The sequence below is a fragment of the Paroedura picta genome, chromosome 9, assembly GCF_049243985.1.
Source record: "Paroedura picta isolate Pp20150507F chromosome 9, Ppicta_v3.0, whole genome shotgun sequence".
Classification (NCBI taxonomy): domain Eukaryota; kingdom Metazoa; phylum Chordata; class Lepidosauria; order Squamata; family Gekkonidae; genus Paroedura; species Paroedura picta.
The window spans coordinates 78,427,599-78,439,570 of record NC_135377.1 but is presented as its reverse complement, the minus strand read 5'-3'; the positions used below and the strand labels follow the sequence as shown (position 1 = coordinate 78,439,570).

Here is an 11,972-nt window from a genome sequence, read left to right as displayed (position 1 = left end):
CCAGGAAGAAGGAGAGGCCAAAATGGCAGCAGCCTCTTGCCAGGAGGAGGGAGCCAAGTGGCCTTGACTGGACGGGCCGGTGGGTATCAGAGAAGGGGCCACAGGGGGACGGAGCAAGGGGGGGTCTGCACCCCCCTCTCATGGGCTGAGGGATGCGGGGCTCTGCTTCCCTCCTGCAAACCAGCCGGGGAGGGCAGCCCCTCATATCCCCCTCCGGCTTCAATGCCGCCTGGGGGGCTGTTTCTGGCCTGCCCTGACCCAACCCGCTTGAAATGAAGCCGCTATCCGTTCTATTTTTTGTTGGGCGGGTGGGGGGTTGCTGAGGGGTTCTCCCCCCGAGGAGAAAGCGCGCGGAGAGCGCCGACTGCCTCCTGCCTCTGCCTCCTGCCTGCTGCGCTGTGGCTGGCGTGTCCCCGTCTCTCGTGGAAAGGGCACGCGAGCGCGCCGCGAGCGGAATGGCCTCGCCGGCTGCTTGGCCGGCCTCTCCCGGCCGCCTTCCCTCTTAGAAAAGACCCCGCGAAAGCAGCCGACCGAACGCCGGCTCTTGATTGGCTGCTTCGGCGGAGGCCTATGAGATCCCAAGCCGGCGGCACTGATTACACAGCAGCAGCGGCAGGAGCGGCAGGCAGGAGCGCGGCGCGCAGCGAGCGGGGCAGGCAGGCGGGCGGGCGGCAGGAGCGCGGCGCGGGGCATCGGGAGGCGGCAGGTGCCGGTGCTCGAGGCGCCTCCGCGGGCCACTGGCCGAGCTGCGCCGCGCCTTCCCGCGAGGATGCCCCGGCTGCGGACGGGACGGCCCCTCGACTGAGCCCCGGGCCGAGGACGGAGGCAGCGCGCCTGCAGGTAGGCTGTGGCCGCGCGGGGCTGGGGCTGCTGGGGGGGCGGGGGCGTCGTGGCTCGCCGGCCTTCTGGGGAAGGGGGGTCCTGGCTGCCTGGCTGTGGACGGTCCCCCCCCCCCCGCGTGCAGCGGCTGGGCCAGGAGGCCGCTCGGGAGGCGCTTGTGGTCCGGCGGCGCTTCTCAGGTGGCGGCTGCCCACCCGGCCAGGGGAAAGGCGGCCCCGACGCGGCGGCTGTGGCTGGAGCTGCGGCTGCTGCGCGTCCCTTGCCGGGGAGCGGCCCCAGGGCGCGGGGCTTGGTGCTTCGCCTGCGAAGAGGAGGCGCCGGGGGCGGGGGGGGCGTTGGGGGTTCCCCGGGAGCCGCAATGGGGCCGACCGCGGACCTCGGAGGCGCCCCTGAGACGGGAACTCGCGGGAGGCGGGGGGGGGAGGGGGAGCGATTTGAGCGGGCGCTGCCGGCCGAGGCTCCGCGCCGTCTTTGGCTTCGTGGTCCGCAGGGGCGCCTGCCCGCCTCCCAGCCCGCTCGAGCCGTTCTCGTGCGCAGCGCAGCGGCGTCTTTCTCTGGCGCGCAGCTTCGGCCAAGCCGTTCGCGCAGCCCCCCTCCGTCCGCCCCCCCCCCCGGCGCTGTTCTCGGCCCCACGTCTCATCCCCTCTTGCGACGGTCACCTCCGAACGAGTCACGCCGCTCGGCCAGCGCTCTTCCCTGCGCTGCAACCCCCCCCCCCCCAAATGGACCCCCGGCCTCTCCATTCCTGTTGTCTGGTCTGCACAGGAGCGTGTCCCTCTCTTTCTCTCGCGCACCCCCCACCCATCCAGCACCCCCCCCTGGGAGCGGCCAGGTTCCAGCCAGCCGGGGCTCCCTTGGAAGGCCGCTGGCAGAGGATGATGATGGGTGGAGGTGGGACGTCTCCCGGGGCGCCCTCAGGGCTGCAGTCGCCCTCCTGCGCAGCAGAAGTCAATCCTGAACAGGACTCCTGTCGAGAGGGGGCTGGGAGGCAACACTAGGAGGCTGTGGGCTTTTTTAAAGACTCCGACCCACTGGGGAGCTTAAGGGGGGTGACATCTGCTTGGCAAATGGCCGTCAATGAAACTTTGCTGCTGCATATCTCGAGAGCCACGATGCATCCCACAGTGGTGCTCTCACATATGGGTGCTGGTCAAGGGCCTCTGACTCCTTGGTGTACCTTGCATTGATATTCTTATCCATCCCTGGTCGTGCTCCCCCCCCCCCCAAGACTCTTAATTTGTCCACGTTTTGTCTGCATGCATCTCACGGTTGAGTAAATTCGGAGCGGAGGCTCGTCTTCCTGAGCGGCAAGGAGAGGAGGGATCTCGGCATGCGGCCCGCTGCGCATCTTGACCTGGGCCTCTGGAATCCGTGGGCTTGGCTGTGCAGGCAGGTGGCTGCGCCAGCTCAGAGCACGGGAGGCAGGGAGGGCAGGCGTGGGAGCAGATTGGGGCGGCCACCAGAGAGAGTGCATGGCGGCTTGCGAGCCTAGGCTTCCCTTCTATCGTGAATCCAGCTGCCCCCCGTTCCGTGTGACGGATACGTTTTTCTGTATTACTCATGCAGCTGAAGGGCAGTGATAAAGCTTTGAGAAAGGTTTCTCTCTCATCTCCGCAGTTCCTTCTTGGTGGCTATTTAATGGGTAATGTAGGGTTAGGGTCTCAGCTCTGTCATTTCCTTCTGAGGGTCTCTCAATTTCAGAGAATCTATAATGACTGTCAGTGAGAGTTTCTAGGAAGGGCTGGCAGCTGAGCTGACCTCTGCTCTCAGACGGGAAGAATGCTGGTGCAACTCTTACGCTTGCCTCCTGAGAAACCACTTCTAAAAAGGCAGCAGCACAAATTATTTCATGAAAAAGGCCCTTGGTTATGAACTTGCCCTCTGGAGCCAAAGTGGGTGGGAAGATCCGTCTGCTTTGCAGGTGCCCAGTGGCTCAAGTGGCACCCTGAACCGTGATGCCAAACAAGGTCTCCCTAGTCCTTAAGGGGCTTGCGGGTAACCAAAATGCAGACCAGGCAAGCCTGAATCAGCGTTCCCAAGAGTGATCAGGAATAGTCCTTGCATGCCTGGGGAACTTCTCTTGCTTTATGCCATTGAAGAGAAACTCTTTCCCTGCACTGAACTTGCAGCCGATAGGTGGCTCTTTCTCCCTGTGTGATTCACGCAGCAAGCTGCATGGCAAGGATAACCATTGGTCCAGCTGCAGGAAGAAGCAAGCAATGATTCGCAAAAGCTGACCCTGTTTGTGAGTCTTGAAGGTGCTCCTGGACTCTTGCTCAATCCATCTTGATCTACACTTGGTCTATATTCCTCAGATGGCTGAAGTAGTGAGGGGTGACTTGCAAAAACTCCTCCCCTGCCACAAATTTCGGTTAGTCTTTAAGGTGCTCCTGGACTCTGGCTGTTTTCTACAATGCTAGGAAGTTCAGTTAGCAGGGATTTATCTTCAATTTAGACATTTCAGCTAGAACGAGAACGAAAAATAGATCCTTTTTTTGGGGGGGGGGATGATTAAAACAAAAGCTAGAGCAGCCCTTATAGATCACTTGGATCCCTTCTCATGTGTTGCCAGACATGTTTCCTAATGCTGGTGACAGAAATACAGTCCATCCTATAGCCTGTGGCCATCTGAGGCTTTTCCCCTTTCTTGCTCAGTGTTAAAAGTGGTCAACTCTGCAGGCAGGGTGTCCCAAGTGCAAGCCCTGGCATCTCCCGCTGAAGGCTTTAGAGAAGCATGTGTGGAGAGTGGCCTGCTGTCCTTCTGAGTGAACAAGACTGCCTTGGATTGGCAGCCCACAGGTGAGGCCTGGGGACCCCCTGGGATCACAGCTCATCTCCAGGCTGCAGAGAAAAGGGATGCTCTGGAGGGGGCATTCTGTGGCACCCCATCCTGCTCGAGACCCTCCGCTCCACAGACTCCACCCCCAAATCCACAGGGACTTTTCAGTCTGGCCTGGGCAATGATTTATGTAGGGCAGTCTTAGGATTACGAGGTCCCTCCTGGCGGGGGATCATGGAGTTAGAAGGGACCTCTGGGGTCATCTATCCAACCCCCTGCAGGATGCAGGAAACTCACAGCTCCCTGCCATCTACAACTCCCTGCTAGACGTTGCTAGCTTCGTATTGGGAGACTCCTGGGGATTTGGGGATGGAGCCTGAGGAGGACAGAGAGCCCAGCAGGGCACAGGGTCCCAGAGTCCACCCTCCAAAGCATCCATTTCCTCCAGGGGAGTAGATCACTACGGTATGGAGCTCAGCTGTAATTCTGGGCGATCCCCAGGCCCCGTCTGGAGGTTGGCATCCCAACTTGTTTGAGTTGCAGCCCGACTGCCCTGTCCATTCCGCTACTTTTGAATGTTTGGATTCGTTTTCTAGGGAGAAAAATCTGAACTGAAGTATACGGATGAGAACCATGATATTGATTTTGGACCCCGTAGTCTTGGCAGCCTTTGCTTTGTAGAGCTTGTAGAATATCTACAATCAAATTCTATAGTACTTTTAATTGACCTTCAACTCTCTTGTCAATTTTCAAGGTTTAAGGCAAGTAGGAAAAGAACGAAGATTATCCTGGTTTAACAGGTCAGATTCATGTAAAGGTTCATTTGAATTTGTTCTCTTAAGATCTGCTCTTCAGATCTATTTTTAAAGATGGCTAGATTCATATCCTGTCTTTCACAGCTATGCTGAAGGCAGCTAATGTTGCATGAATGCTAGATTTGCATAAATTATTTGCAACAATTCCAAATTGCAGGAAATCCATTCATCACGTAGAAGATGGAAAAGTGAAGAAGTTGATTTCAGCCATTTCCAGCACACATTCCAGAGTGGAACACATTCAGTCCACAATGCTGCTAATACATGCTTATTGCCATTTTGTGTGAAACGGGCATGTTTTAGGGCACCGGGCCGCGGCTCCCTCTCCCCGCCCCCCCCAGGGAGAAACTTCCCAGGCCGCAAGCAAATCGACTGCCAAAGCGGCCGATTAGCCTGCGGCCCAGCAAGCTTCTTTTTGTGGGAGGCGGGGAGAGGGAAGTGCGGCCATCGGTGCAAATGCTCATGAGCGGCAGGTCCACGCATGCATGTTTGCGCCATGCACTGCAATTTCACACACGCATTCATGTGCGGACCTGCCGCTCCCCCCCCCCCACACCGGTCCGCAGCCTGAAAAAGGTTGCCGACCACTGTTTTAGGGTATATTTTCTCTGCCTTGAACAGCTTTGCACAGGTGCACAGCAACCTTGCTTGATGCCTGATGCCCACAAAATGGTGACTGCAGGTATCGGGAACATCATGGGGAGAATAAGCTACTTTTAGAGGTTTGTAAACCAAATGGGTTTGTCATTCATGGCCACGGCCTTCCTCTGCAGACCCTTTGCTGGTGCTTTCCTATCCCCACGTGAGGCAGAGCAGCCCTGCTTCCTCTTGAGCAGGGGTAGTCAAACTGCGCCCCTCCAGATGTCCAGGGACTACAATTCCCATGAGCCCCTGCCAGCGTTCACTGGCAGGGGCTCATGGGAATTGTCGTCCATGGACATCTGGAGGGGTGCAGTTTGACTACCCCTGCTCTTGAGGGTTGGGAATAGGAGTGTGCTTCTTCCATCTTGCAGGTGTGGCTAATCAGGCCTCTGCCTACATTTCACCTCCAGGGCCAGAGCTGGAAATGTGACCGTGAGCTTCTTGGGACAGTCTAGGAGGGCAGAATCAGGGATGCGGGAACCGTCTAGAGAATTCTGAGCTGTTTGGCCAGAGAAGCGCTAACTGAGCTCGGAGCCTGGAGAAGGCGGCCAAGCGAGGCCCCTGCAGACAACAGGCCTGGACTGGCAGTGGAGGCAAGGCGGAAGCCCCCGCACAGGTCTTGGGAATGAATGTGCTCAGTGGTCCGGCTAGGTTTCTCACAGAGTGACTTTAGAGCGTTGTGTTGCCTGTAGAGTAGACATTTTGTTTCGAAAGGTATTAATTAAAATTTTATATAATTTGTTTCAAATAAAAGGTTTGGATACTTGCCCTCACCAGCCCTGGGCACCAACACGGTTCAGCCTTGGACTCCTCAGGGCCCCAGCAAGCGTGTGCTGGTGTTAAACTCCTAAATCCTATATTTTGCTTTGACTTGACAAACCGGAAGCTTTTTATTAGAATTGGGGTCAGGGATTCTTTCTTGAATGTTACAAAACAAGAAACAAAGAAACCCTCCAAGAGGAAGCCGCCCTGCTGGTCAGTGCCAGTTGAATGGCTCTCTTGCTCCTTTGGACATGGCTTCCCGTCCCGTCCGGCTGGGGCTCGGAGAAGGTCGTGCTTCACAAGCCGCTGCAAAGTATTTGGCTGTAATTACTTTTGAAAGCCTGAGTAGTTCTTCTAAGCAGGATCATCAGCTTTATGAAGCAGGCTCCTCAGCTTCTTGGAATCACTCATTGTGGAGGAATGAGCCTGCTGGGAGTCTCTGTTGCTGGAGAGCAGACTCACCAGCTGTTCACTTTCTTGTCAATATATCAAGCAAGATTGAAATACCAACATGCTAAATGTTACTTTTGGTCGGGGCATCAGAAATAATGGACAGATTTGTTCTTAGTTTGCTTTGCACAGAGTCTCCTAGCCTGTGATACAAGGTGACTTCAGTAAAGGCTTTCCTTGTACCCCGTCATACTTTGGCCATAGGCTGTGGGCTGTCTGTAGAGTTACCAGGCTGGCATCTCTGGATCTCCCTGGGGTGCAAAGCATCCATTTTCTCCAATGGATCTAGGCTGGCCAGATCCTCCCCAGCCACTGGTGGGGAATGGGGGGTAGGGTTGCCAGATCCAGGTTGGGAAACCCCTGAAGATTTGCAGGTGGAACCTAGGAGGCCAGGGACCTCAGTGAGGTACAGGGCCAGAGAGCCCACCCTCCCTCCCAGGAATCCATTTTCTCTAGGGAGATGAATTGTAGTTCCGTGGTATCCTCAGATTCTACCTGGAGGCTGGCATTTCTAACTATCAGATGTTCACCCCTCATGTTTCCCAGCTGTAAGCAAAATATACTGTCAATTCTTTAGAGGATTCCCACTTCCCATACAAGACTCTTTTGCTGCATTGAGCTTGGTGCTAATGGGCTAATACATGCAGATCAAGTTGTGCAATGCTTTTTTCAGTATATCTTAGTATAAAACTCTCTAGCGCTCATGTCCTCCTCACATGCCTCAGTTATGCAGTCTCGACTGAGGAATGAGGGCTGCTTTGGATGGTGGACTCCATAGCATTATGCAACACTGAGATCTCTCCCCACTAGGGTTGTGAGAGTCGGCTGCCGGAGCTGCTGTTCCCGCCCAGTCTGCTATGGATGGGAACAGCTGCTTCGGCGGCCGAATCGCACAACCCTACGTCCCCACCCCAAATTCTGCCCACTCCTGGCTCCACCCCCAAAGTCTCCAGATATTTCCCAAATCAGAGCTGGAAATCCTGTCCAGCCTCCTGTCTCACACAGTGGCCAGCCTGTTCTTCTGGAGGTCCAGCAATAGTGCTTAGAGATTGTGGCTTCAGAAGAAGATCAGAAGTGCTTTTGGGCCAACAGTCCATCCAGCCCAACATTTTGTTTCCCACAATTCCTCTGGAGGTCCAACCGAGGCCTTCCCCTGATGTTTCCTTCTGGCTCTGGGACTCGGAGAGTTAGTGCCTCTGGATGTGGAGGTTTCTCTCAGTCACCACAGCTAGTAGACATCAATAGGCATCCTCCACGAATCTATCTAATCCCCATTTCAAGCGGTGTATTGCTGTGGCCATCACTGCATCGTTTATCTTAAATAATTGCCCCGCGTCAGTCTCTGGAGGGAGGGGAGAGAAGGGAACATGTATTGAGCCAAACGGAAGTGATAGCATTTATTTTAATAGTTGCCTGACTGTTTTATACCTAAGCAGACTTATACCTTTCTAAGGACAAGGAGTCAGTGGATGCGGAAGTGTGCCATGGGGCTTAGTGATGGCCCCATTGGCATGTTGACGCCATTTCACACAGGTCTTGGCCACCACTGAGTCTCCCAACAGCTCTGTAAACTCAGGTCAGTAGTATTTTATTCCCCTGGAACAGCACAGTTGGAAACAGAGCAGCTTGCTTGTCTACCTAGTCAAGTCCCAGCTTCTCTCTTCTCTTATTTACCGGCTGGGAAATGTATCCCCTTTACAAATGCACCTACACATGCACAAACACCCTAGCAGCGTTCCTGCATCACTTTTCCATCTGAAGAATTTTAAAGTGATACGATGATAAACACAAGTGACTTTGTATCTCCAGCTAATGAAATCCATTATGGTCCCGAGCATGCTGTTTAAGCATAAATAAAACATGAGCCGGCGCAGCATGTTTAAAGATGGCTCAAACAATTCCTTAGACATGTCTCAAAATGAAACTAGAGGAGCAGCCTCACAGGGCGGTAAGACACACTGCCACAGTAAAGCCTGTTCCCATTCTACTCTTTTGGGGTTTTCTTTCCCCCTTTTCTTTATCCCACTGTTCGGTGCTGATCTGTGAAGACGCACAGGGGCCAGATGTGTGGAGAACTGTGCCTAACTACCTTCAGTACTTGTGTGTCGACTCCCAAGAGAATCAGGAGTAAGTTAAATGTGCGAAACAGCCCTTGGTTTCATTATTGGGGTACTACCCCATCCAGCTGACCTTCAGTCTCCTTCCAGTTGTCAGAATTTTGTAGCAGTGCCTGGGGAAGATGTGCCAAACACTGGCTTCTGTTGGGTTCTCATTCATCTCCCTGAGCCAATGGGGAATGTCTGTACAGCTCACACACTTCTTGGTTATTTTTTTAAGAACAAGAGAGATGTACTTGTCACACCGTTCATAGGTAAGGGAAGTAAAACTGGTGTCGATGTTTTTTGTGACAATAGCATGGAGACCTTGCATTGAGCAGGGGGTTGTCCTGAGCCTGCGTTGAGCAGGGGGTTGGACTAGATGGCCTTTGTGGCCCCTTCCAACTCTGTGATTCTAATCCAGGGCTCAGGACAATCAAGGGAGATCAAACAAAAGAAGATTATGCACTGAAGGTCTCACAGGGGATATATAAGAAATGTCAGAATTTGTGAGCAAATGGGAAAGACTGATAGTGACAAAGTTTTGCCTGATTCCATGAAGACAAGGATCAATAGGGTCTGGTGATCCAAGACACAGTCCTGTCACAGCTGATGGTAAAATCAATTATGGTATAAGAATTGATTTGTAAGGTTAAGGATATAATAGGATAGCAATTGTAGGAATATATGAGTGCTGTGAGCTCTAGAAGAAGAAGAGTTGGTTTCTATGCCCCACTTTTCACTACCCAAAGGAGTCTCAAAGCACCTTACAATGGCCTTCCCCTCCTCTCCCCACAACAAAGACCTTATGAGGTAGGTGGGTCTGAGAGAGCCCTGACAGAATTGCTCTGTGAGAGCAGCATTATCAGGACTGTGACTAGCCCAAGGTCACCCAGAAGGCTGTGTGTGTAGGAGCAGAGAATCAAATCCATCTTGGCAGATTAGAAACTGCCACTCTTGAGCACTACACCCAGCTCTCTAATGGTGGTGTGAACAGTAACAGAGCACAATGAACGCAATAGACTTGATCTATCATGGATTAAAAGATTCCCCAGAATAGTGAAAAGTCTGCTGGGTTTCACTGACAATTGCCATCCACTAGTCCTGTAGTAAAGGAAAAATGGTTGGGAGGATCTGTGGACGGGGCTTTGGCTCAGTGGTAGAGCTTCCGCTTGGCATGCAGAAGATCCCAAGTTCAATCCCCCGTATTTCCAGTCGGTGGTGGGAAAGACCTCTGCCTGGGCTCCTGGGCAGTTACTGCCAGTCTGAGTAGACAGCAGTGACTCTGATGGGACACGGGTCAGGTGAAAGGCAGTTTCAGATGGTCAGCCTACTTCTCATGCCTCAAAACAGCCTCCTAATTTGATCCATCACAGTAGGTCAGGTCACCAGAGTGACATTTCCAGGGACCAGACCAGGTGTTTGTTTCTTTGATTTTTGCCATCAAGTGACAGCTGACTTATGGCGACCCTGTGGGGTTTTTCAAGGCAACAGGCATCCGGAGGTGATTTGCCACTGACCACGTGTACAAGTCCAAATGCCAGTTTTGTCCTCGGGCACTATTATTACAGGACCGGGTAACGTCAGCCCCCGTTTGAATCCTATTGTAGTCATTTGTTCTCGGTGAAACCCAAGCCCCAAATTTGTGTGTTGTAATTGAATTGACTGGACTGGCATGTTCAATGCGGAGGTGATTAATGAGGCTCTGGGCCAAACAACAGAAATATTGTGCCCAGCAAAAGGAACTTACAGATCCCTGTAAACAGACACCTGTGATTAATAAAGGCTACATTACCAAAGGAGTAAATATGCAGGGGAAACTGTGGGTTGAGTCCTGTGGGAAATTCCTAAAAATGATGGAAGGAGACCCCTTTCTCTTCTCCTGCTCTCCTCCAGCTCACCCTTTAGGGTGTTACAGTCTGGTCACCTGTGTCTCAAAACTATCAATTGGGGATCATTTCAGTCTGCAGAATAACAGGGGAATTGAAGTCCCAATCTACAGATGGACCCCTGCTCTGTCAGCAGATTTATTATTATTACTATTACTTGGCTGTTCCTTCTTGATAAAGATAAAGGTCTCCCCTGTGCAAGCACCGGGTCATGTCTGACCCTTGGGGTGACGCCCTCCAGTGTTTTCATGGCAGACTCAATACGGGGTGGTTTGCCAGTGCCTTCCCCAGTCATTACCATTTTACCCCCCATCAGCAAGCTGGGTACTCATTTTACCTACCTCGGAAGGAAGGCTGAGTCAACCTTGAGCCGGCTGCTGGGATTTAACTCCTTACCACTGTGCCACAAGAGGCTCATTCCTTCTTGATACCAGAACCATAAAAACCCAGCTGATGTTGGTATAACATCATCAGTTAATTACAAAATTATGTTCTTTATTGTGCACAATTTAAATTTTGTTTTTTAAAGAAATTAAAAACATACTTCCACAGCCCATAGGCTATTGCAAGAACAATAGATTTGGGGCAGCTAACACCAGTAAAAACATGTACAGAATAAATATAAAAACATTGACAGATCACAGTCTTTTTAAAAGCTGTACCCCCTATTGAGTGCTCTGACTCTAGCCTCATGGGTCAGAGTAAGTTCTGGCATTGTTTTTGTGTCCAGATTACAGATGGAGGGGAAAGTGAGGCAATTGGGGGGGGGGCTTTCTGATTCAAGCCACAGTGCATTTCTTGTATCCCTTAGGGAAACTGATTGAAGATGCAGAGGAAGGATGCATAAGAAGATAACTCCTACAGTTGCCTTTATTTTAATTTCAAAGCTCAGCCAAAGATACTTCTGTTCAAACGTTGATCATGTTTGGAGATAGAACATTGCATGGACAATAACTAATGACACAACAACTGTAGAGTACAAAAATATATCAAAAGTTGCCTGCAAGAAGCCTGATAACAAGAAGTTCTTAAGGCTTTATTCTCCTCCTTTGGCACAAACGTACTTTGGAAAATTAAGCTGTTTACTGCAACAACCAACTTCTTGCAAGGCTTTAATTATTTATACCTTCTATTTTTAGCTTTATGCCTTTTTATGTGGCTCCTGGTAGTTGACAAGGAGCTCTAGTGTATCATGTACTGTACAGTTATTGAGGATTTCCAACAGAAATCCACAAAAACCTGACCTTCGGGTCACTGGCTGCCTGTTATACACAATAATCAATTCCTTTCTTAAATCCATGGGAAAGTTTGCAAAGTTTGAAACTGCAAAGTTACAGTGATTTAAGCTACAGGTGAAGCACTTGGGACTGTTGTGTCTAGCTTTGCCAGCCCTGATCCGGGGAGTTTTCCTCATTCCAGATCCTCTGCCTCCTGTAACCTTCTAACCCCAAAGGTGGCAGCAGGAATCCAAGGCTGCGCTGTGGTGAGCAAAACACGACATGGACCCCTGTGTCCTAATTCCTACGGAGAGGACTCTGCTCCGATCAGCCCCATCACTGGCAGGAACCGAACTTGGTTATGTAAGTTTCCCTTTGACACACTGCAGAATAGCTTAGGGCAGTGGTCCTCAACCTTCCTAATGCCACAACCCTTTAATACAGTTCCTCCTGTTGTGGTGACCCCCAACCATAAAACTATG

General features: G+C 52.0%; 1 protein-coding gene across 5 annotated transcripts in view; it reads left to right on the top strand.

The window, feature by feature from the left end:
* The first annotated feature begins 422 nt into the window (after positions 1-422).
* Positions 423-11,972, top strand: part of CDH18 (cadherin 18) — a 902,365-nt gene continuing 890,815 nt past the window's right edge. For all 5 annotated transcript variants that reach the window (XM_077353383.1, XM_077353381.1, XM_077353388.1 and 2 more), the window contains exon 1: positions 423-840. The gene's annotated coding sequence lies outside the window, so the exon portion shown is untranslated. The remainder of the gene's footprint in view (positions 841-11,972) is intronic.